The sequence below is a fragment of the Bison bison genome, unplaced genomic scaffold (assembly GCF_000754665.1).
Source record: "Bison bison bison isolate TAMUID 2011002044 unplaced genomic scaffold, Bison_UMD1.0 scf7180017864469, whole genome shotgun sequence".
NCBI lineage: Eukaryota > Metazoa > Chordata > Mammalia > Artiodactyla > Bovidae > Bison > Bison bison.
Genome location: NW_011495030.1, coordinates 6,020,792 through 6,047,786, shown reverse-complemented (window position 1 = coordinate 6,047,786; position 26,995 = coordinate 6,020,792). Strand labels below are relative to the sequence as shown.

Below are 26,995 nucleotides of genomic sequence, written 5' to 3'. Positions count from 1 at the left end.
GTGCCATGGGAGACATTTAGTTGTGGTGAAGTGAGTGAAGTTGCTCAGTCGTGTCCGACTCTTTGCGACCCCATGGACTGCCTACCAGGCTCCTCTGTCCATGGGATTTTCCAGGCAATAGTACTGGAGTGGGCTGCCATTTCCTTCTCCAGGGGATCTTCCCGGCCCAGGGATCGAACCCAGGTCTCCCGCATTGTAGACAGACGCTTTACCATCTAAGCCACCAGGGAAAATTGTGGTATAGGGATCAAACCCAAACCCCCTGAATTGGGAGTGTGGAATCTTAGCCGCTGGACTGCCGGGGAAGTCTTGAAAAGAATACTTTCACAGCTCATGATAATGGATAGGCATCCCAGAGTGAGAAGTGTCTAAAAACATATTCCCATACAGTTGAATGCTTGACTCCAGAGTAAGATGTATTCCTGGCGCTCTACTGCAAGAGTTACCTTCTTTTTGAACAGCAGAAAGCTCTGGCTTATACACTCAAAAAGCTAAAGCTGACCCAGAAGTTATGCTTAGAGAAGAGAAAGAAGAAGAAAGAGCCTCTTATGTAACTTGAAGAGTATAATGGACCCAATGATAAAAACCACTGCCGTGAACTTTTCTGAAGCATAATAAATCTCTGCCAGCCATTGCCAAGGTATCATTTGTCGTTTTGTTTTTGTCTTAAAATAGACTAGAAAAAATGTTAATAAGCCCCCTCCCATTAGATTGTGTATTAGATTGTGAAAGGTAGGAAATGCTATTATTTCAAGTTTTTTCCATCTTCTAAAATAACCCTCTGTGTGTTTTATGGCTCCTTAGCAGTATTCTGACTTTAATTTGACGGTGACCCCTGACTTTGTCTAGATCTCCCATGCAGCTGAATCTTCCCTCTACTCTGTTTTTCTTTCTCTTTTTGCTTATACTTTCTGCACGTTTAGATCATCTTTCTACCGACCTTTCAGTGGCTCAGTGTTTTGTTTCAAGGCATGAGCGAAGTTGGAAAACAGAGCCAAGTGACAAGCTGGGAAGCAGCAGCTCAGCCGTGCAGAGCAAGTGAGCTTTGTGCTCTTTCTAGTCATAGCAAGTGTGGCCTTGGTGGACTGTAGGGAACAGTGTCTCTCAGGTAAAAATAAGTTGCTAAGATTCACACCAGAATGATGCAAATCTTTCATTTGCAAACAGATCCTGAATTGGGAGCCATGTGGAAAGAGGACTGACTTGGAAATCAGATTCAGGGTCCTGACTAGCTTTCTTCCAGATGATCCCATCAATCAGCCATCTGGTCTCAGGTAAGCATCTGTGACTTACAAAATATTTTTTTAATCAACAACAAAAATTAGGGAGAATACAATAACAAAACTGTGTGTGCTATCGAGTTTTAAGCAACCCCAACATTGGGATGAGTTCATTTCAGACCTAGTTCTTTGTGGATTCCTCCTTTACCCGTGATTCCCTTCCTCCCACCCCAGAAATTAACACTGTCCCGAATTTGCATCTTTCGTACTTCTTCTGTATACACATGTATCTTTCAACAGTGGGTACTCTTTGTTTTGCATGTTTTAAAACTTTAAACTTTATCTACATATCATTCTTCAACTTGCTTTTTTAATGAATTTAGCATTAGCTTTCAGCAACAAATGTCTGGTCCATTCATTTTAACTAGTATATATTCTAATGATTTGTGAATAGACATCAGTCTACCTGTTTATCTATCTATCTTCATTCTCCTGTTGATGACTTAGCTGCTGCTGCTGCTAAGTAGTTTCAGTCATGTCCGACTCTGTGCGACCCCATAGACAGCAGCCCACCAGGCTCCCCCGTCCCTGGGATTCTCCAGGCAAGAACACTGGAGTGGGTTGCCATTTCCTTCTCCAATGCATGAAAGTGAAAAGTGAAAGTGAAGTCGCTCAGTCGTGTCCGACTCTTAGCGACCCCATGGACTGCAGCCCACCAGGTTCCTCCATCCATGGGATTTTCCAGGCGAGAGTACTGAAGTGGGGTACCATTGCCTTCTCCGTGAGTAATTAGATTGTTTCTAATTTTGCACTATGGTGAGCAATACTTTGACCAGTGTTCTTGTTCATTTTCTGTATTAACATACAAAAGCTTCTCAAAAACGTTTTTTTCTATATTCACAGTAAAACATACACTGTACATGGAAACCCAGAACATACAAGTGTACATTTCTGTGTATCTGTGTATACATTGTATGTGGAAAAAAGTTTCTCAAAATAACACTCTTGTTGTCTATTCAGTTATGATCCAGTTTGATTTAGTCTATTTCACATACCAAAAAAATAGGCCATTTGCAATTTACTAAAGTGATTCCGTAACCCAGTAGTGCATCTCCACACTATTCTGGGGCACATACTTGGCCGTGAAATTGCTGGGTCATAGTTTTCAAATTGATGAGTTTATGCCTTTGTGAGTTCATTTGATATGTTTAAATGGATATTTGCATATAGCCAGCATTCTGGGGGTTTCTAAGAGGCAGCTTTTTGAGTTATTTAGTGGCTGGAAATGGAAATTCCATTTTAGCTTTCTGGGTTTCAGTTTTTTCATCTGTCACAAGAAGTCGAAATAAAACAAAATACTAGATTCTTCAGTGTTTTGCAGATTACTTTCCCTTCAGTCCCAAAGTCCTGAGGAGGGCTTCAGGCTCTGTTCCAATGTGTGTGAGCTGTAGGTAGAGTGGGCTTTAAGGGAGCAAAGGAGGAGTATGAGGAGGTGGAGTCTGGGGCCTTTTACCATGGTCCCAACCCAAGGAGCCCATTTCAATATTTATCCATTGTATTTCCATTGTGTGCAGCTCAAAAATATTCTGAAACTTTGGGTTTAAATGTTCTCAAGTCTCTTTCCAGATCTAAACTTGAATGAAAAGAACGTTTGCATCTCTGGACCCTTTAAAATTGCAGCCAGTATTAGAGCACATGATGACTTAGGGCATAGGGCATTGGCAAAAAGTGTTGGTTAACCCAAGTTCTTTATGGATTTCTAACACTGTGGAATATGACTTGGAAAGGATGATTTCAGAGTACTGTAGGGCAGTAAGTTCGGTGCACTCTTGGTTGGGACTGCCCCTTGGGACAGCCAAGTGTACTCTGTTCTATGGGCTACGTCCAGAAGAGGCTGCTTTAAAGGATTTTTCTATTGCAGTATTGTTTATTTACAGTGTTGTATCAGTTTCATGTGTACAGCAAAGTGATTCAGTTTTATATATAAAAAATATATATTGTTGTTCAGTCACTAAGTCATGTCTGACTCTTTGTGACTCCATGGACTGCAACACACCAGGGTTCCCTGTCCTTCGCTATCTCCCACAGTTTGCTCAAATTCATATGCCGTGAGTCAGTGCCATCTAACCATCTCATCCTCTGCTGCCTGCTTCTCCTTTTGTCTTTAATCTTTCCCAGCATCAGGGTCTTTTCCAATGTGTCTACTCTTTGCATCAGGTGGCCAAAGTATTAGCATCAGTCCTTCCAATGAATATTCAGAATTTATTTCCTTTAGGATTGACTAATTTGATCTCCTTGCTGTCCAAGGGACTTTTAAGAGTCTTCTCCAGCTCCAAAATTCAAAAGCATCCTATATTATATATATTCTTTTTCAGATTCTTTCCATTATAGGTTATCACAAGATATCGAATATAGTTTCCTGTGCTGTATAGTAGGACTTTGTTATTTATCTGTTTTATATATAATTGTGTGCATCTCTTATTCCCAAACTCTTTATCCCTCCTGCTCCTATCCCTCCCTTCCCTCTTTGGTAATCATAAATTTGTTTCCTGTGTCTCAGTCTGTTTCTGGTTTGTATATAAGTTTATTTGTATGATATTTTTTTAGATTCCACATATAAGTGGTATCTTATGATGTTTATCTTTCTCCATAAAAAACTGCTTTGTTTTCGCCGTATTTGTTTATTCATGAATGAAAGCCTAATATCAATCTCTCTGAGCTCCATTTCTGCCTGCTAACTGTTCCACTGGCTCACGGTGAAGCCCATTTACTCAGCAGGGTGCACATACATTTAAACCATTACATTCACAGAGATGAAATTTTATTATCATTTTAATGAAAACACTCAGCTCCTCGTGGGTTTATTTTTGCCTTTCCAAATAGGGTAAGAGCATAAAGAGCTGGTGGTAACTTGGTAGTAAAGTGACTTCAGGATGGTGTGTGTTCATTCATGGAGAATCACGGTTGCCTTTCCTAATCCCCTGGCTTTCTCTCTCACTGTCTGTCTCCCAGCACCCGGGTGACTGCCTCCTGTCAGATCCTAGTCCCGCCCTTTAATTCATCCCGCTTGCATTTCATCTTCCTTAATCACTGTTTTCATCACATCACTCCCTTGCTCAGAAACCCCCGAGGGCTCTTTATTTCCCACCACATCAAATCTAAATGCAGCGGCCTGCTTTCAAGGCTTCTCCTAATCTATTCTTTCCTTGCGTCTCCAGCTTTATTTCCTTTGCCAGATGTGGTTCTGGTTCCTGTGGTTTAGAGATAATGGAATTTTTGTACACACTCACACACAAAACTGGAAATCTATCTATCATTTTCCTTAAGCACAGTTCAGCCTAGTTTCCGTACACAAAGCGCACATCAGCAGTGATGGCTCACCTCCCTCCCAGCCCTCCTCGCCCCAGGCCATGTGAGCGAGATGGAGGGGTCCTCTGGGGGAAGTGTGCGGAGGAAAACAGCTTATACCCCACTCTCTCTCCATACCCAAAGACGACTGTTCACTGGAGTGGTTTGTGAAAAGCACTGCCATGTTGACAAGACAGGCAGAATGCAAGCAGCTAAGAAGGCAATCTTGAAAGATACGTAATTTCAAATCAGAAAGATCTGGTTCAGGAACATGGAAAGAGGTACACCTGGATAAGATAAAGCTCAGCAGATCATGAAACCTCCAAAAAAGATGGTGGTGAAGTTGGTAAAGGAGATTCAAGAATAGGTTTACCTATTGGAATAGGTTTATCACATCTGTGAATATCATTTATTTTCTTTCAACTTTGTATTTATTATGGGATGTGTGTTTGTTGTTTGCTTTTCTGTAACTATTTCAGGAAGTCCTGGCTCTTCCACTTAATAGCAGTATGATTTGGGGCAATTTTCTTTAGCCATAAAGTGGAGGTAATAATGCTACCTAGTACATGGGGTTGTTGTGAGGACTAAATAATATAGTTAAAAAGCAAAGAACATGAAGTCCAAGACCAAAATAGCAGCCATTATTCCTATCACCATTATTATTATAAGTACACATAAGCTGCTCTTCATTTGAGCAGCTGCTAGAATTCCACCTTCTCTCAAAATACCTTCAGTTTAGTTTAGCAAACATTAGCTGAACACTCAGTGGATGTCAGGCACTGATGCAACGCTGATGAAACCAGAGGCAAGAAACTGACCTTGTCCTTGAGTGGCTTGTCTTCCAGTAGCGGAGGCAAACCCATGAGCAGATTATTTCAGCTTAAGGTTTGGCTGTCTGGCACAGTCATTACTAGCCATGAGTGACTATTCAGCACTTAAAATGTGGCTGGTCTGAAATAAGATGTTCTCTACATGTAAAAAACACAGTGGAGTTTGAAGGCTTGAAATGGTAAAAGAATGTAAAATAGCTAATAGACAATTTTTAGTATGATAGTACCTGTTGAAATGATAACATTCTGGATTGTGTGTGTGTTAGTCGCTCAGTCGTGTCAGACTCTTTGCAACCCTGTGGACTGTAACCCACAAGCCTCCTCTGTCCATGGGATTTCCCAGGGAAGAATCCTGGGGTGGGTTGCCATTTCCTTCTCCAGGGGAATCTTCCCAACCCCAGGGATTGAATCTGGGTCTCCTGCATTGCAGGCAGATTCTATACCATCTAAGTCACCAGGGAAGCCCTGGATATGCTGGGCTAAATAAAATACTTAAAATTAATTTCACTTGTTTCTTTTTAATTTTTAAAAACTGTGCTATTAAATACATGTGGCCCCTGTTAGGTTTCTCTTGGACAGCACTTGGTCTAAGATGATACAGTGGAGATTCAAATGGGATGCAGCGGGGAAGCATGCCACGGAGCCTGGGATTGAAGGAAGGCTGCCTGGAGGAGCAGATGCATCCTGAGCCGAGTCAAGGATGGACAGAGGTTATCCAGGCAATAACAAATCTAAAGGGCATTCCAGATGGAGGTAACAGGAAGGTGTGGAAAGGCTTGTGTTTATGGAGTGCTGGAGGCAGTTGGTTATTCCACAAGATAAAGGATTATGAGTTGGGAAACTGGAAGATAAAGCTACCAGGGAAGTGAAATCTAATTTTCCCATCATTTAAGATCCAGTTGTCATTAAATGCTCTGGTTCTTGTCTTATGCTTGAGGTCTGATTATGTCTCCACTATTGTTAGCAGTTTTGGACTATCAGCAATGGAGAGTTGGAAGGTCATGTCCCAGAGGACAGGATCAATAATGTGAAGGTGCCACTTGGAAGGCAGGATGCCATTTTTCCCTCGGCAGTAGTCTGAAAGATAGGAAGGCAGCCTAAGATTGCCATCTCGAGTGTAAGCCTGATGAATGAGAATCAGATAGGAAGGTCAGAGCTTTTGATTTGTTCTCATTCATTGGGTTCAAGGAGAGTATACATGGTTGCATTCACGCTCATTTACCTGTCAATGAATTTCAGGAGGATTCCTCCTCCAATAAATTCCCACCAATATGGAATATAATCATTCATCAGATTATATTAATTTGCAAGCATATTATACCACTCTATCACAAATCACCCTTTGGTCTTCTGCCATTAGTAACAAATTATTAACATTGGATATTCAGTAGGTCATGGAAGAGGAGTAGCAAAAGAAGACTTGGAAGCCTAAGTGGATGGAGAAGCTGGAGAGTTAGAGAGCACGTTCCATCTTACAGTTTTCCCCAGATACTATCTGGGAAATTTCTGTGCATTGGTTCTTGTTCTGTTTTTGGAACCACTAGGATAATGAATCAAATCTCTCTTTCTCATGATAGCCACTTGGAAAATTTGAAGAGCATTTTACATCTTCCCCTTAATTCTTCTTTTCAGTGGATTAAAGCTCTTCATCTCCTTTGGCTGTTAATCGTAGAATCCTCTGGTTCTCTCCCAGAGGGAGAAAACCAGACTCTCCAGAAAACTGTACTTTTGTGTACCTCTCCTAGCTGAACACAACATTCCAAGCTTTGTCCAAATATCAAAATGTAAAGTGGGCTTATGACCTACCTCCACTTCTTCCAGAGAGGCCTCAGTTGTGGTTGGTTGGCAGTCACTTGAGACTTCAGATCCAGAGCCGAACTTGGTTGATAAGAAAAAGCCCTGTTATTCTCACAGACTTGGAAAACAAGCTTATGGTTGCCAGGGAAAAGGATGCGGGGAAGGGATAGCTGAGGATTTGGGGATGGACATGTACATACTGCTATGTTTAAAATGGATAAGCGACAAGGACCTACTGTATAGCACATGGAACTCTGCTCAATGTTATGTGGCAGCCTGGATGGGAGGGAGTCTGGGGGGGAATGGACAACTTATGTATGTATGGCTGTGTCCCTTCGCTGTTCACCTGAAACTGTCACAACATGGTTTGTTAATCATCTATACTCCAATACAAAATAAAAAGTTTTTAAAAAGAAAAAGCTCTGTTTTTTCTCACTGCATGTTATTGACTTATCTAACACTTCTGGACCTTTTTCTTTTTTTTTCTTTTTAAAGAAGATGTGATGACTTCTCTGGTTATAGAAATAAATTTTGGGAAAAGTGGAAAATGTGAACAAGCAAAATGACCATTATTAACAGGTTGATATGTATAAACCAATTATTTATAGCATAGGGATGGATATGTATTATGGATGGCATTTTGCAATAATGCGGAACAGTCCTCTGTGAACATGTTTCATATAACATTTTTATAGTCATATCAAAATTTTACAGACTAGTCAACTAGTCCTCTGCTGTTGGACATTTAGGTTGTGATTTTTTTGTCATTATGATTAATGCTTTAATAAACATCCATGAAGCTAAATTTTAAAAAAAATTATTGAATTATAGTTGATTTACAGTATCGTTAATTTGTACAGCAAAGTGATTCAGTTATATATATATGTCGATATATATATATATATTCTTCAGATTCTTTTCAATTATAGGTTATTATAAGATATTGAATATAGTTCCTTATGTATTTGCTGTATACTCAGTCACATCAGACTCTTTGCCACCCCACGGACTCTAGCCCATCAGGCTCCTCTGTCCATGGGATTCTCCAGGTAAGAATACTGGAGTGGGTTGCTATTCTCTTTTCCAGGGGATCTTCCCAACCCAGGGATTGAACCCTGGTCTCCTGCATTGCAGGCAGATTCTTTACCGTCTGAGGCTATACAGTAAATCCTTATTGCTTATCTATTTTATATAAGGTAGTGTAAATCTATTCATTTCAAACTCCTAATCCATCCCTCTTCCACACTCTTCCCCTTTCGGTAACCATAAGTTTGTTTTCTATGTCTATGAATCAAGAACATAAATATATTTACATTTTTTGTTAAAGTGAATTCCTAGAAGTGAAATTACTGGACTAAAAGATATAATATTTAAAATTTAGTTTGTATAAGTCATATTGTCTTCTAGAAATACTGTACTAATGTGGATGTATTATCAGCAACAGCAAGAATACCGATTACTCTACACACTTGCACTCATAAAAATTTTTGACAGTTTGAAGAACAAAAACAAGTAATATTTTGTTGTTTTAATTTGCATTTTAATAAGAGAGTGAACATTTTTTTCACTTGTCTATTGCCATCTTCTTTTGGAGAATTAACTTTTCATACCAGTTTCCATTTTTCTACTAGGGCATTTTTATTTTTTCTTAATGGCTTGGAGTAGTTATTTTAGTGCAAAGAATATTTATCTCCCCCAATTTTCTCAGTTTATTTGCTTTTTGGCTTTTTATTTCATTATAAGTAGATGCATTCTATCAGATGCATTCTATCAGATTCTATCTAAGTCTTCTATCAGATTATTCTTGATTTATAGAAAAATTATTTTTTTGTGTGTGTATGTGTTATTTAACTGGTGAGCTTACTAAGCATTCATACTCATTTGAAATGTTTTTTAACTTATATTTGAATTTCATATCTATTTTTGTCTTATTGTGCTAGCTAGAAATTCAAGGACAATGGTATATAATAGCGGTGATAATGGACATCCTTGTTTGTGACTTTATTAGGAATACCTTAATGTTTAATTATTAAGCATGATGCTGGCTTTTGTTTGAGATATGTATCAAAACAAATATGCATTTGCTAAGTAAATGTCAATTTATTCAGCTATTTTTACAATTTAAAAGAATAATTTCTGAATTTTATCAAACATATTTTAGTATCTGTTTATATGAATGTGATCTCTCCCTCGTGAGCTCTCTTTCTCTAGAAACAATTGCAAATTTAGAGAAGAGTTGTGACTATAATACAAATAACTATTTTTCTGGAACCATTTGAGAGTTTGTGGCTGACACAATATTCACAAACTCTAAGTACCTTGTGTATATTTCCTACAAACCAGAAATATTCTCTTGCATTATCAAAATACAGCCACCAAAACTAAACACTGAAACATTACTAACATCTAATATGTAGATTCCATTCAAGTTCTGTCATATGTTCCAACCACATCCCGATAATACCCAGTTCAGAATCACATGCTACCCATACAAAAAAGTATACACACGTTTATAGCAGCATTATTCATAACAGTCCAAAAATGGGAACAACCCCAGATGTCTGTCAATTGATGAATAGATAAACAAAATGTGTTAGCTCCATGTAATGGAGTTTTATTCAGCCAAAAGAAAGAATGAAGTGCAATCATATGCTCTACCTCTGAGTGACAATATTATGCTCAATGAAAGAAGCCAGTTATTATATTAATACAAAAGATCACATATTATGTGATTCCATTTATATGAAAGGCCAAGAATGGGAAAATCCGTAGACTGAAAGTAGATTAGTGTTCCTAGGGATTGGGGGATATTGGGAGAGGGAATAGGGGTGACTACTACTGGGCACAAGGCTTCTTTTTTGGGGTGATAAAAGTGTTTTTAAGTGGTGGTGATGGTTGCACATCTCTGAACATAGTAAAAAGAACATCAAAGCGTGTACTTTATAAGGGTGAAATTTATGTGTTATGAATTTTATCTTCATGAAGCTGTTATTAAAGAAAAGACTTGTATTTGCACTTACTTATCATGTCCCCTTGGTCTCCTCAATATGGAACAGTGGTTCAGTCTTTTTCTAGGCTTTATTGACCTTGACAGTTTTGAAAATTATGGGCCAATTATTTTGTAGGTTATTCTCAATTTTAGATTGTCTGATATTTCCCCATGATTACATTCAGCTTATGCATCAGAGCTGGAAATCTCACAGAAGGAATGCTGTGTTCTTTGCATTGTATCTTATCATGTGATACATGATTTTGATTTGTCCCATTACCAATGATGTTCAATTTGATCAGTTGATTAAGACGTTATCTGTCAGGTTTCTCTCCTATAAACTTATTATTCCTTTCCCTACTGAATAATTTTATTTTATGGAAAGTTACTTTGGAAGGGTATAAAAATCCATTCATCGTCAAAGTTGTATTCATTTATTAGTATGAACCTATGTTTTAACATTTAATTTGCCATGTTATGATTTGTTACTAAAATTACCTTTTTGATGTCAGTGTACCCAGATTTGACCCATGGATCTTCTCAAATTGGCATTCTATGTCCTTTTAGTATATCCCCTTCATGCTGTGAGTGATTCCAAATGATTCTCTGGTGTAAGAAAATGCTCCAGTTTGTTTTGTGTTCTGCTTTCTCCAGCCCTAGAATCAGCCATTTTCCCAAGAAGCTCTGGTCCCTCTTAGAAGAAAATGCTACTTAGAAACCAAGAGTTGATCTCTAAGGAATTCTCTCTGATTTGAAGGGTTTCACTGCTTCACATCCTTCTCAGTGGACTGAGCTAAAGAATATACGTAAATTCCTATATATGTACACTCTCTTATGTCTGTGTGGTTCTCTATGTTATTAATATCTATATCTATCAATGGCAACCCACTCCAGTACTCTCGCCTGGAAAGTTCCATGGACAGAGGAGCCTTGTAGGCTACAGTCCATGGAGTCGCAAAGAGTCGGACACGACTGAGCGACTTCGCTCACTCACTCACTCACTCATCCATCCATCCATATATTGAAAGCCATGATTTTATAGTGATCAGTCAGTTCAGTTCAGTCGCTCGGTTGTGTCTGACTCTGCGACACCATGAATCGCAGCACGCCAGGCCTCCCTGTCCATCACCAACTCCTGGAGTTCACTCAGACTCACGTCCGTCGAGTTGGTGATGCCATCCAGCCATCTCATCCTCTGTCGTCCCCTTCTCCTCCTGCCCCCAATCCCTCCCAGCATCAAGGTCTTTTCCAATGAGTCAACTCTTCGCATGAGGTGGCCAAAGTACTGGAGTTTCAGTTTTAGCATCAGTCCTTCCAAAGAACACCCAGGACCCATCTCCTTTAGAATGGACTAGTTGGATCTCCTTGCAGTCCAAGGAACTCTCTCAAGAGTCTTCTCCAACACCACAGTTCAAAAGCATCAATTCTTTGGCGCTCAGCTTTCTTCACAGTCCAACTCTCACATCCATACATGACCACTGGAAAAACCATAGCCTTGACTGGACAGACCTTTGTTGGCAAAGTAATGTCTCTGCTTTTGCATATGCTATCTAGGTTGGTGATAACTTTCCTTCCAAGGAGTAAGCGTCTTTTAATTTCATGGCTGCAATCACCATCTGCAGTCATTTTGGAGCCCCCAAAAAATAAAGTCATCCACTGTTTCCCCATCTATTTGCCATGAAGTGATGGGACCAGATGCCAATGATCTTTGTTTTCTGAATGCTGAGCTTTAAGCCAACTTTTTCACTCTCCTCTTTCACCTTCATCAAGAGCCTCTTTAGTTCCTCTTCACTTTCTGCCATAAGGGTGGTGTCATCTGCATATCCGAGGTTATTGATATTTCTCCCGGCAATCTTGATTCCAGCTTGTGCTTCTTTATAGTGATACTTTTACTTTAATCCAACTCAGTAGTTTGAGGTTTCTGCCTTTCCAGATTTGAATATCCATCCTCTGAGAGTAAGAAGTCTGACCTTTATTATCCTTAAGAGTGTTACATATGTGATAAAATTCTTGTATAAAACCAGTCTTCTGTTTAGCACCGCTGCTGCCTCCCCTGTGTTTGCCCTTCTTGCAGCACTCAAGAGCTAATCTACACCCGTCTATTCCTGGCCCTAGATGCTGGCTTTTGGGCTGAATAGGTCAGAAAGGGAAGAGTGGTATGATGAGAAGGAGAAGAAAGTCATTTTTATTTTTTGGCTTATAACTTAGTGAATTATATTAATAGATTTTTACTAATATTGACTCACTCTTGCACTTTCGTAATGTGCCTTGCTTTGATTTTTTCCACTCTTAAGATTTCTTAATAATTTGTTTTGCTGATCTGCAAAAGCCATGGCATGCTAAAAATTTTCTTAGGCATTCCTTTAATTTTATTTATTTTTTTATTTCTACAGGGGAATACATGGCTTCCTCCTGACTTCTTTGCATTTTCCCAGTACCTTTGATTTTGGAAATACTATGAGAATGATGGCTACATTTTTTCAGTGTTGGAAATTCCTGGTATGTCTCAGAAGCAAGGAATCACAGGATATCTACTTTTCAGTGGTGAGTATGCCTCTCACAAAAGCCACACCATTGTTTATAATACCCTAATTTTTTTCATAGAAACAGAACAGGGATTCTCAACATTTCCTGAAATTTCAAAAACTCAGAAAAAGATTTCAAAAAAAAAAAAAAAGAATATTCAGCTAAATATTCATTTGTTAGCCCAGCACTGGAAGGGACCAGCCCTAAAGAATAACTGGTGAGTAAATCAACACCAATACCACTATCATTCATCTCCTTCATACCAGCCTAACCCAAAAGAATTTCTTGGCACCCACAGGAAGGTTAATTGAAAAGATAAATCTACTCTGGGAAGCATTTGTATTTTAAGGACAGATGGAATTGGGGAAGTGCCATGCTGACATCTATCATTCTACAAATCATAATTATTGTCAGTGACCCGAAACCTGGCGCATGTTATGATGGTTAAATAATGTCCATAGTTTTGCTCTCCAGGAATGCTTTTGTCCCCGACCTGATCATTATCATGCTTCTTGGGTCTTTTAGGCCTAAAATGTGTAAGCTGCTTATATTTATCTGGGTAGCTGGTTAATTTTGGTGGCAGCCACCTTGCAGGTATGATTTTTCTTCCACTGACAGAAAACAAAGCCTGGAATCCTATCTTTTTTTTCTCTAAAGCATAGTTTTATTTTTTGATTGGAGTATAATTGCATTATAATGTTGTTTCTGCTGTACAATGAAGTGAATCAGCATGTGTATACATGTATCACCCCCCTCTTGGAACTCCCTCCCACCCACCCTTAAATCCTACCCATCTAGTTCATCACAGAGCACGAAGCTAAGAATCCTGTGCTTTAAAGCATGTGTATCTATTTTATACATGGTTTCATTATTTATACTTTCTTCCTCATCTCCCGCTAACCCTCCCACCAGTCCTATTTAAAGAAAATATTTATTATGTATGTAGTTGCCATTGTTTAGTCGCTAAGTCGTATTTGACTCTTTTGTGTCCCCATGGACAAAAGTTCAACAGGCTCCTCTGTCCATGGGATTCTTCAGGCAAGAATACTGCTGTGGGTTGCCATTTCCTTCTCTAGGGCATCTTCCTGACACAGGGATAGAATCCCTATCTCCTGCACTGGCAGGTGGGTTCCTTACCACTAAGCCACCAGGGAAGCCCATTATGTATGAAGATTCCTCAGTGAAGATCTATATATGCCCATGTGTCTTTGTGCACATACATATATTTCCACAGTACATGTGTTTAGTTCACTTTAGTCACTCAGTCGTGTCTGACTCTTTATGACCCCATGGACTGCAGCACACCAGGCCTCTCTGTCCATCACCAACTCCCAGAGTTAGTAAACTCATGTCCATTGAGTTGGTGATGCTATCCAACCATCTCATCCTCTGCGGTCCCCTTCTCCTCCTGCCCTCAATCTTTCCCAGCATCAGGGTCTTTTCCAGTGAGTCAGTTCTTCGCATCATGTGGCCAAAGTATTGGCATTTCAGTTGCAACATCAGTCCTTCCAATGAATATTCAGCACTGATTTCCTTTAGGATGGACTGGTTGGATCTCCTGGCAGTCCAAGGGACTCTCAAGAGTCTTCTCCAACACCATAGTTCAAAAGCATCAACATTTATCCTTATGTCCTGATCATAATTATCATCAGTATTATGTATGATAGTGCTTTAACAACATACTAAAAAGAAACCATCATCTCTGGGCGGCGCGGGAGGATGTTCAAGATACATATTTATGAGTGAGTGAGTGTGTATGTGTAAAGGTAAAGAAAAGCAGGGAAGGGTCTGCAGGGATACACACTGGATTTGGTATGGTTACCTCGAAAAGATGTGAGATTGAGAAGAAGTTAACAAAATGGGACTTTTTCTTTACTAAAAATCTATACAGTTTGAATTTTGAATCATGAGTATGAATTAATTTTATAATTTTTAAATAAATTTGCACTGTCCAAGTTGCACACACAGAGCTGTCTCATATGATGTCAGTCCAACAGTGACCAAACGCATAGCAGACAAACAGCAGTTACCAGAATATATGAATCATTGTAGACAGAATCATTATTAAATAGTTATTGTTTTCCTGATGAAAGTGACTTCAATTGTTGATAGAAGATGAAATAGAATCAAAACACTTGATAGGTATTCCAGTTGCTGCAAAACAAACCACTCCTGTGGCTTAATGATAGGGTTTATTTTGCTCACAGATTTGCAGTTTGGGTGGGGGGGAGTCAGGGTGTGATAGGGACATTTTGTCTCTGTTTTACTGGACATCAGGTGGGATGACTGGAAGGCTGAAGGCAGAATCATCTGAAGGGCACTCACGTGTCTGGCAGCTGACGCTGACTGTTGTCTGGGATGTGGCTGGAAAACCTCCATGTGGCCCTTCCATACAGCTGCTCATCTTCCCCGCAATATGGTGACCAGGTTCCAAAGGTGAGTGTCCCAAGAGAGAGTTGGGTGAAAGCTGTGTCAACTTTTTTAACTTAACCTCCAAAGTTACAGAGATCACTTTCTTCACATTCTGTTCATCAAGGGAAAAAAGGTAAAATGAACTCTATCTCTTGCTGGGCAAGTAGCAAGTTCTACGAGAGCACATGGGACTGAAAATACTAACGTGGCCATTTTTGGAAAATACAACCTGGCCCAGTAAGGCCTTTCTTTACTGACGTGGTCTGCACTACACAGCCGCAGAGCAAAGACGGAAAACAGCCCAGAGCTGCTTGCCCGCCCAGATGATTGTGAGTGTTGCAACTTTACCTTTACTCTGGAAACCATATTCATGCATTGTGAGAGCTGTGAATTCTTGTGTAAGGAACCAGAAGAATTTCAGTATTGTAGTATTATTCATGCTTAGCACAGCCATGGTTTTTAAATCAGCTTTCCTGAGTACTGTCAACTTTATCATAGCCTAAAAGGCAGATTGACACTTTATAGGGACAGTTAAAGTCTATTTTTGTTGATTGGATCCAGGAAACTGGTGTATTATTTTTGCCTCTGAGCTTACTTCTCAAATACAACAAAAGAGCCCAGAAAGGAGATTCATGAAAATGTATGGTTTGCAACACAATTTCAAATATTCTCCTTAAATGCACTTTGGTGTTCTTATAACCTACCAGCCACACTGTATTCAAGTCTATGTTAAGTTTAATATGTGAAAAGTCAGACGCATTTATCATTTTCTATGAAGGTTCATTAAGGATTCACTTGGATCCCTAGTGTCCTCGGTTCCCACTGAGGCATGCACACAAGAAAACATATTAACAGTGGACTAATCACCAGGTATGTATAGATTACCCATAGAGTAGCACTTAGAGAATGGTCAGGAAACATCCAATTAATGGAGCCTACTAGGTTCACATCTCCCTTTATTTTACGATATGAATTATTAGCCCCAAATCAGCAGTAAATTAGATCTGCAGGGATTCTAATTTTTAGAAACTCTATTACTATTAATTTTTATTTCTTTGAACATAACCAAGTTCTTCTCTCATTTAAGAAGATGTAGTCATCATGTAACAAAAGTCTTATAAACTAAGCTCTTTTGGTGATTGACATGTGAAAAATAAAAGAAAAACAGAGTTTCACACTGCCTTTTAAAGTGTGAAAAAACAGTCTTTATTCATGGTTGGATAAATCAGTCAAAGTGAATTTTAACAAAGTTTTGCCCCCAAATATTTTCTTGTTTAGACTGAAGACAGCCATGAAACATTTCTTTTAAGCTCAGTCAGCATTTCATTCTTTAGGAATTTGCTAGAGACTTAAAACTTTTTCCAGTCCTTTTTCTCCCATTACTACAATGCCAAAGTAGCAAACAAAGCAAGCTTGGTGCCCGTATCTTTCCTGAAACTGACATCATAAATGGAATTCAGATATTGTGACCCCCCCCCCGCCAATGCTTACGTTTATTGATGTGTCCTTGTAAAGAACATTTACTGATATGCCCAGCTCAGACAATTATTAAAACCATCAGTTAAGTCAGTAAACCTGATTGTTCTTCAGTTCACCTGCTGCTGCTGCTGCTAAGTCGCTTCAGTTGTGTCCAACTCTGTGAGACCCCATAGACGGAAGCTCACCAGGCTCCCCCATCCCTGGGATTCTCCAGGCAAGAACACTGGAGTGGGTTGCTATTTCCTTCTCCAATGCATGAAAGTGAAAAGTGAAAGGGAAGTCGCTCAGTCGTGTCCGACTCTTAGCGACCCCATGGACTACAGCCTACCAGGCTCCTCCATCCATGGAATTTTCCAGGCAAGAGTACTGGAGTGGGGTGCCATTGCCTTCTCCTAGGGGAGCCTTTATAAAATACTAATTCTTGGACCCACTACCCCAAAATGCTGGCTCACAGGCCATGAATGAAGCCAAGAAATCCATACTCTTCAAAAGTTCCTCTTATAATTCTGGGTGTTGGCCCAGGGTGGGATTGACTGAATGGGAATATTTGCTAACTTTTGAAGTTACTTTTGTAAGGTAAGATGTTCTGCCTTGATAGAGTTTTTATAGCCCAGAACAAAGTGATATTATGCTTGAATTTCTATCCTTATTACATTTTACAATAGGAATCCAGGCTTACCCTAAACTCTTATATATTTATAGTAGAAGCTACAGCTTTATAAACAAAATGGGGAAAGAAATTCTGGTTCATAAATCTCATCATTATTTTCCTCTTCAGCTTTGTGTTTGGGCTGAAATGTATTATATATATAAATGTTATATATAATGATTACTTTCATTACTTGGTAAACTTTTTCTTCTAGATCCTTCAGGCCCCTCTAGCTGGAACTCTTGAAATAAAGGAACACCTATTAACAATTAATTATGGTTAGAGGATATGAATGGGGCTTGCCTCATAAAACTGGAATTTTTTTGCGAGTAGAACCACATAGGATACAAAAATATCTACAGATAGAGGAAACAGAAGAAACAAAGGCACAGATGTTTGAAGCTGCCTGGCACACTTCAGGATGGTGAGTAGCTCAGTGTAGCCCGGATACAAGATAAATGGGAGATATCAGCGGCAGGGGTGCGGGCAAAGAATTCTGTCTTGGTTCTATTTCCCATTGTTTGGAGTGGTTTTTTGAGGAAATACGTTAAGATGGGTCTGAGTGTGCTTCTGGCCCTGAGGTTGATTAGGGCTCAGCTATTGGCAAAAGAGGAGGCAACAGAATATCAGGGTATTTTCTAGTCTTAGTCTCCATGATGTAAAGTTTGGGCGTGTGTTTTTTTGCTTGTTTATCCTTTTATAAAATATTTTTAGTTGGAGGATAATTGCTTTACAATTTTGTGTTGGTTTCTGCCATATATCTGCCCCCACCGACCCCTGCTGTATCGCTGTATTCTTGATCTTAGTGTTTTTCTTCCACAGTTCAGTTCAGTTCAGTTGCTCAGTTGTGTCCGACTCTTTGTGACCCCATGGACTGCAGCACACCAGGCCTCCCTGTCCATCACCAACTCCCAGAGTTAGTAAACTCATGTCCATTGAGTCGGTGATGCCATCCAACCATCTCATCCTCTGTTGTCCCCTTCTCCTGCCTTCAATCTTTCCCAGCATCAGGGTCTTTTCCAATGAGCCAGTTCTTTGCATCAGGTGGCCAAAGTATTGGAGTTTCAGCTGCAACATCAGTCCTTCCAGTGAATATTCAGGACTGATTTCCTTTAGGATGGACTGGTTGGATCTCCTTGCAGTCCAAGGGACTCTCAAGAGGCTTCTCCAACACCACAGTTCAAAAGCATCAATTCTTCAGCACCCAGCTTGCTTTATAGTCCAACTCTCACATCCATACATGACTACTGGAAAAACCATAGCCTTGACTAGACAGACCTTTGTTGGCAAAGTAATGTCTCTGCTTTTTAATACGCTATCTAGGTTGGTCATAACTTTCCTTCCAAGGAGCAAGCATCTTTTAATTTCATGGCTGCAGTCACCATCTGCAGTGATTTTGGAGCCCCCAGAAATAAAGTCTTCCACTGTTTCCCCATCTATATGCCATGAAGTGATGGGACCCAGATGTCATGACCTTAGTTTTCTAAATGTTGAGCTTTAAGCCAACTTTTCCCACTCTTCTCTGTCACTTTCATCAAGAGGCTCTTTAGTTCTTTGCTTTCTGCCATAAGGGTGGTGTCATCTGCATATCTGAGGTTATTGATATTTCTTCTGACAATCTTGATTCCAGCTTGTGCTTCATCCAGCCCAGCGTTTCTCATGATGTACTCTGCATATAAGTTAAATAAGCAGGGTGACAATATACAGCCTTGACGTACTCCTTTTCCTATTTGGAACCAGTCTGTTGTTCCATGTCCAGTTCTAACTGTTGCTTCCTGACCTGCATACAGATTTCTCAAGAGGCAGGTCAGGTGGTCCGGTATTCCCATCTCTTTAACAATTTTCCAGAGTTTGTGGTGATCCACACAGTCAAAGGCTTTGGAATAGTCAATAAAGCAGAAGTATTTGTTTTTCTTCCATACCTTCTCTTAATTTGGTATATGCATTCAATGTCTTTGTCCTGGTTTTAATTCTTCCTGTGGTATCTCAGATTATAGAGTGAGATACTTGAGGGGTTCATCAGGTGCTGATCCTTTGAGAAAAGTGTTCTCCTTTGACTGCCTGTCTAGCTCTGTTGGTGGGCACTGTGGGTGGGCTTGGCTGGACCGTTATAATGAAGCAGCAAGAACTAGATGACTACAACCCAGTGTTCCACTTCTGAATTTCTGAATCAGCGATTGAGTCAAAAGGTGACTAATGAACAGTTAATCTGATGTTTTGCATTTATGGATTTCCATTTAAAAGGTGATGGAGCACAGACATTTTTTTCCTCCAGAAATCAAAGAGTTAACATAGAAATTAGATCTAGCTTCCTTTGTGGCTCAGACGGTAAAGTGTCTGCCTTCAATGCCAGAGACCCGGGTTCGATCCCTGGGTGGGGAAGATCCCCTGGAGAAGGAAATGGCAATCCACTCCAGCACTCTTGCCTGGAAAATCCCATGGACGGAGGAGCCTGATAGGCTACAGTCCATGGGGTCGCAAAGAGTCGGACACGACTGAGTGACTTCACTTCACTTCAGTTTTTACCAAGAAAGTTTACACTGATGGTCAAAACACCTGTTTTATTATATATTTAAATATTGATTAGTCTATTAATTTTTCAATTTATCAGTTTTCAGAAACAAATCCAAATAGTCTACATGCTTCAAGGAAATTTTAAAATGCATGTTTATTTCTTCAAAATTGTAATTACTGTGAAAACTCTTTTTGTTGTTCCCCTTTTTGTTGTTCCCCTTTTTGTTGTTCCCACTATTTTGTAGTTATATCTAGTAGTCACATTTGGACAAAATATATAGGCTTCTCATTAATAGTACTTGAAGATTTTATATTTAATTACATGTGTTGTCTGTTACTTCCAAGACTTTCTTGGGGCCACATTTTAGCACTCTAAAAATGAGCTGTGTACATTGTAATCTCTGGACATTTTATGGAGCACTTTCCCTCCCAACCCCCACAAACCAAAAGCTGTTAATAAATTTACGCTGCTGCTTGGCCATTTTAGAGTCAAGAAAGTGTGGGAAGTGCATGCATGGAGGATGCAAGGCTTTGATTCTGCCAAAAGGAAAGAATAAGAACATGATAAATAAGGCAGAAGAATTGCTCTGACTGAAGATTTCAAAACTATACCTCCCTCTTCCTCTGATTTTGAACGTGGTTCCACGTACATCTGACACCCAGAATTTGGAGATGACTTTTTCTGCAGTGCCTAAAGGAGCAACAAAAGATGGATCAGGTACCTTACTATCACTTTATTTCCAATATTTTAAAATCGGTGTAGTAAGCTAACGATGTCAATTGTTACTGATGTTAGAGGGGGCATTTTTACCTAGAGATTAAGTATAAAACCTTGGAATGGTAAAATCTTTTAAAAAAATTTTCATTTTATATTGGAGCTATAGTTGATTAACAGTGCCTTAGTTTCAGGTGTACAGTCAGCAATACATGTATCTCTTTGTTTTCAAATTCTTTTCCCATTTAGGATTTTACAGACTATTGAGCAGAGTTCCCTGTGCTATAGAGTAGATCCTTGTTGGTTCTCTATTGTATATATAGCAGTGTGTATATGTTCTGATACTGTCTCCTGCATATCCACTGCCACTGTCCAGACTCCTGCCTCCTTCAAGTATCTCACTATCCTGCAGAGAATGTTCTGCCTCTCCTTCCTCCCATATTCTCCCTTCCAATAAGATCATCAATTTTATTTTTTAAAAAAGGTATGATATTAAAATTTTTAAATTTTTATTTCAATATTGTTGATTTATAATGTTTGTTTCAGGTGTACAGAAAAGTGATTCTGTTATATATATGTATACATATTCTTTTTTTAGATTTTTTTCCATTATAGGTTATTACAAGATATTGAGTATAGTTCTCTGTGCCATGCAGTTTATCTACTTTGTGCCTGTTTATTTTACATATAAATATGTATATATTTTAATCCCAAACTCCCAATGTATCCCTCTGCCCTACTTTTTCATTTTGCTAACCATGAATTTGTTTCCAAGATCTGTGAGTCTGTTTCTGTGTTATAAATAAATTCATTTGTATCATTTTTTTTAGATTCTCTGTGTAAGCAATATCATACGATATTTGTCTCTTAACTTCACTTAGTATGATAATCTATAGGTCCATCCACGTTGCTGCAAATTGCATTACTTCATTTTTTTTATGGCCAAGTAATAGTATGCTGTATATATGCACCACATCTTCTCTAGCCATTCATCTGTTGATGCACATCTAGACCGCTTCCATGTCTTGGCTGTTGTGAATAGCGCTGCAATGAACACTGGGGGCATGTATCTTTTCAGATTATGGTTTTCTTCACCTATATGCCCCAGAATGGCATTGTTGGGTCATATGGTAGTTCTACTACTAGTTTTGTTTTTTTTTCACTTTTTTTTTTTTTTTTTTTTGATGATGGCCAGTCTGATTAGTGTGAGGTGATGGCTCATTGTAGTTATGATTTGTATTCTCTAATAATTAGTGATGTTGAGTATCTTTTCATGTGCCTCTTAGCCAGCTGTATGGCATCTCTGGGGAAATGTCTATGCTCTTCTGCTCATTTTTGGGGTTGGGTTTTTTGATATTGAGCTGCAAAAGCTGTTTGTATATTTTGGACATTAACCCCTTGGTCACATCATTTGCAAATATTTTATCAATTCTGTGTATTTTCTTGTTTTTTTAATGATTTCCTTTGCTGTGCAAAATCTTACAAGCTTAGTTAAGTCCTGTTTATTTTTGTTTTTATTCCATTACTCTAGGAGACAGATCCAAAGGGATATTGCTACAACTTATGTCAGAGTGTTCTGCCTATGTTTTCCTCAAAGAGTTTCATAGTATCAGGCCTTACATTTAGGGTTTTAATCTGTTTTATTTTTGTGTATGGTGTTAAAGAGTGTTCTCATTTCTGGGAATTTTAAAGATTGTCTATTCCTGTCAAATCCTCTAAGAACCTTCTTCCAACTTTGGGTCCAGAGTTTTGCTTGATAATACCTCAGCCTGATGATTATAATAAGTTCTTACACACTTCCTATCCCATTACTTTTGACCTCAGAATACTCACCTTTAAGCCAAGTTAAATTTTCTAGTTGCCATGGACAGGTAAGTTGCTTAATGTGCAGCAAAATATAGGAGATATTCGGGGGTCAGACAGACTGCAGTTCAAGTCTCACTTCTGCCATGTCTTAGATGTGCAACTGGTCATTACTCAACATCTATAACCTTTATTCATTTATTCAAGTCATCCAAAAAATCACTGACGTAAATGAAGCTTGTACATACAGAATGTGCCAGCACTAGCCTGGACACGGAGTGTACATTGTGAAACACAACTGATATATTTCCTGCTTTCCAAGAGCTTAGTTTCTGAAGATACATGAGAATGAGTTGCCAGTGACCATCCAGAGGCTAAGTTCTCTGATAGGGATAGCCCAGGCTTGGAAATGAGGCACATTGTGTAGGCAAAACTTTTAGGGAAATTACATCAAGAAGGAAATGGCAACCCACTCCAGTACTCTTGCCTGGAAAATTCCATGGATGGGGGAGCCTGGTGCAGGCTACAGTCCATGGGGTCACAAACAGTCGGACGCGACTGAGCAACTTCACTTTCACTTTCATATATGAAGAATGACTGGGGGTAGTCAGATGTTCAGGAATAATCATGAGTACCTTGACACTCCTAGGTTGTTGGGTTATAACGCGAAACAGAAACAGTGAATATAACACACCAAGAGTGCATCTGACAGGTCAGTACTGAGTCAGAAAGCATATACAGACTAGGTACCATCGTAGACAATGGAGATGCAAAAATGAGTAGGATACTGTCTTTGTCCTCTTGGGTCTCAGCGGCCCGAGGTCCACCCCTAGCTGTGTAGGCGGCCTCTATTACTGCTCTCGTCCCCACTGTATTGTGCTTGCCTGCTCCCATGTCTTGAGACCACCAGTGTCGCGAAGTCAGGAATGCTTCCGTCATAGATACTGCGGTATCTTCAATGCTGAGCAGTGCCTCGTGGACCTTTATATTCATCTTACCCCCATAGCAGATGGGGCTGGGTCCCTGTTACATCATTTCTCCCTTACTTTTTCAGCTTACACCTGCCCAACTTTTAACTCCTCTCCCTGGAAGCTTTTATTTGCCTGAAGCTTTTCTCTGTCTGATTAGGTCCACTCAGTTCGCATATGAGTGCAGGAAAATTTAAGCACCACCCCAGCAGCTCTCAGTGGCATGGGATATATAGTTGTTATAGAAAACCTCAGCTTCCAGAGCCTGGGATGACTCTGAGGCATGTCTTCTACACTGGCTCCATGTTCTCCCTAGAGGATTTAGATCCAGTTACCCCAGAGCAATAACTCAATGGATAATTTACACTCCCTTCTTTATCTTTGGAGATGGAAATGGCAACCCACTCCAGTAATCTTGCCTGGAGAATTCCTCAAACAGAGGAGCCTGGCAGGCTACATGGGGTTGCAAAGAGTCAGGCATGACTGAGCAACTGTCACTCACTCACTTCTTATCTTTCTTTCTCCACTTCCTTACCAGTGATTCCAGGGATTTCCATAACTCCCAAAGAAACTACTTACATTTGAATCTGCCCAGTCCGCATCTCTTCAAGAGAGATAAGCTTCATCTAAATTATTTCATCTGATTGATGATTGTCATTTATAACTTTATTGTTACTTCTGTCTCAGGTATTCCTTTGGAAAAGGTGTATGGATTCATTACATATTCTAATGTATTATCTATAGATTATAAGATTAAGTCAAGCATCTATCTGTGGATACTTTTTAAGTTGATCTGTCTTTATACTTAGAAATGTCTCTTAATAGTAAACATCCCTGGTGACTCGGATGGTAAAGAATCTGTCTGCAATGCAGGAGACCTGTGTTCGATTCCTGGGTTGGGGAGATCCCCTGGAGAAGGGAATGGCTACCGACTCCAGTGTTCTTGCCTGGATAATTCCATGGACAAAAGAACCCGGCATGCTACAGTCCATGGGGTCTCAAACAGTCACACACAACTGACCAACTATCACTCATTCCCTCAAGGTCTCTCCGGCTGCTAAGTCTCTCTCCTGTATTTAGGGAATTCTGCCTAAAAAGAGCCCATCTCGCATGATAGGAATGGAAAATGTCAGGTACTTTTGTGGCCACAAGTGGGCACATGACCTGGGCATTGACCATCAGATTTATCCATCTCTACTCTCTCTAAATTGGAAGCAAATGTCATAGAGAAGTAGGAAAGGCCTAGAGTTGATTCTGTTGAGACAACAGAGACAGAGACAACAATTGAAATGGTACCTTCCAACACCCAGTGTTGGTGGTGGCACATGGCAGGACCCAAGACCTCCAGCACGCCTGCACCCACACAATGTCACTTGAAGATTTTTGAGCATTGCTCCTTCCCTTGCAGTTTCTGAGCCTGGCTCTCCAGTCCTCCCAGAGATCCTTTGATCTCTCCAGTATCTTCCATAAAAAAAATTCTTTCTTGCCAACATGTCAAGGTTGGTTTCTATAGCTTGTAACTAAGAATGGTGTCTGTCAGGATAGAGCCAGGAAAACAGTCTTCTGCATATTTCAGGCAGATGGGATTTAATGTAGATAATTGGTTAAAAGGGTGATGGAAAATCTGGCAAGAAATGGAGAAACAAAGGAAGCTGCAGGTCAGTAATAGCTGGAAGCTGCTATCTCCACCAGGGTTGGAGGGACAGGGGAGGAAGGGAGCCCATTGTCTGACAGGAGCTAGAACCACACACGGATGCCTGGAGAGGGGACCAGTGGGATCCAGGATCTGGAAACTCATAGGAAGGAAGGGTGAGAGGGAGAGAAAGAAAAATCTGATCGTCTTTCTGTTTCTCTCTCTCCAACTTTATACCGTGAAAGTGAAGTCGCTCAGTCGTGTCCAACTCTTTGTGACCACATGGACTGTAGCCTATGAGGCTCCTCTGTCCATGGGATTTTCCAGGTAAGAGTGCTGGAGTGGATTGCCGTTTCCTTCTCCAGGGAATCTTACCAACCCAGGGATCGAACCGGGGTCTCCTGCATTGCAGGCAGACACTTTACCATCAAAGCCACCAGGGAAGCCCAATTAACGGTAAGTAACTACCTGAAGCTAGAGGGCAAGGGAGCCTGTAGTACACAGCAGAATAGAGGATGAGCCAGAAATAGTTCTGAAAGCCAACAGGCAGTTGACATGCCCATGTCCTACAAGTCCAAATACTTTAATTAAAAAAATTTTTTATTAAGAGTAACAAATTGCTTTGCCATGCTGTGTTAGTTTATGCTGTACAGAGAGGAGAATCATCTATATGATGTATAGATATATCCCCTCCCTCTTGAATCTCCCTCCCACCCCCATCCCATTGCCATGGAGCACCAAGCTGACCTCGCTGTTCTATACAGCAGCTTCCCACTAGCTATCTATTTTGCACATGGTAGTGTATATATATATATAGGAGAAGGCACTGGCACCCCACTCCAGTACTCTTGCCTGGAAAATCCCATGGACGGAGGAGCCTGGTGGGCTGCAGTCCATGGGGTCGCCAAGAGTCGGACACGACTGAGCGACTCCACTTTCACTTTTCACTTTCCTGCATTGGAGAAGGAAGTGGCAACCCACTCCAGTGTTCTTGCTTGGAGACTCCCAGGGACAGGGGAGCCAGGAGGCTGCCGTCTATGGGGTTGCACAGAGTCGGACACGACTGAAGCGACTTAGCAGTAGCAGCAGCAGCAGTGTATATATATGTTAATCCTAATCTCCCAATTCGTCCTCCCTCCCCTTCCCCCAACACCCTTTGTCCAAATCTCCATTCTCTGCATCTGTGTCTCTATTCCTGCCCTGGAGATAGGTTCACCTGTACCATTTTTCTAGATTCCACATGTATGCATTAATATACAATATTTATTTTTCTCTGACTTCCCTCACCCTATATGAGAGATTCTGGGTTCATCCACATCTCTGCAAATGACCCACTTTCATTCCTTTTTTGGCTGAATGTGTGAAAAGAACAACCAAGCAGAGGGCTGGGATTTAATCTTGTGCTTTCCTAACTTTTCAAAAAATAGGGAAAGAAGAGAATTTCCCTTAAGCTGAAGCACCAGAGAGAGAGAAGGAAAATGAGGCAAGAGTAGGGCCCTGGATGTCATGGCTCTGAAGCAATCAACTCTGCCAGACTTCTGACTGGACTTCTACCAACTAGATCTGTGAATTATTCATCAAGTCTAGACAGGAGACTCAGAGCGCTTATCCAGGAGCTTTGGGTATCATAGCTTCTAAGCCAGGCTATTCCCTGGGTAACATGGGTTATTAAGTGAGGATAACAGTGCTTGCCAACTTTCACTGGGCAAGGTGAGGAGCAGCGAATAATGAGGATTTTTAAATACTTGGCAAAATAGAGAAATGAGTCGCAGCACGAATCTTAATTGATAACTTAGAGACAAGCGCATTCGCTCTCACAGTTTGAACTGATGGTGTTGTCCTAGATGAATTCTGTGAATAAATGGAATGTAATCTCTTTGTTACTGGCAGTGCATACGAGGAAACAAAGGTCTGGGTTTGGATTTGTGAGAAGGAACTTGGTATAGAGACAAAGCTTCTGAGCTCAGCCAACACAGAATGAGCACATTACAAATATTTGTTCCTTTCTTCTGTCTCCCTTCTTTTTTATCATAGCTCTAATCTAGAGGGCAAAAAAGGGAGAAAGTGGAAATACTTTCTAGAAAATGATTTTTTTAGAAATCATTTTTTAGA

At 40.1% G+C, this 26,995-nt stretch overlaps 1 long non-coding RNA gene across 3 annotated transcripts; it reads left to right on the top strand.

Moving 5' to 3' along the window:
• Positions 1-467: 467 nt before the first annotated feature.
• Positions 468-20,636, top strand: LOC105003493. Of its 3 annotated transcripts, none has more exons than XR_827115.1 (8): positions 468-640; positions 1,168-1,274; positions 12,578-12,728; positions 14,988-15,146; positions 15,247-15,451; positions 15,901-15,992; positions 17,465-17,674; positions 20,252-20,636. It is a non-coding gene; the product is annotated as an uncharacterized LOC105003493 (long non-coding RNA). The 3 variants fall into 3 exon arrangements; XR_827117.1 differs by lacking the exon at positions 468-640 and adding an exon at positions 925-1,038; XR_827116.1 differs by lacking the exon at positions 15,901-15,992.
• Positions 20,637-26,995: the final 6,359 nt, after the last annotated feature.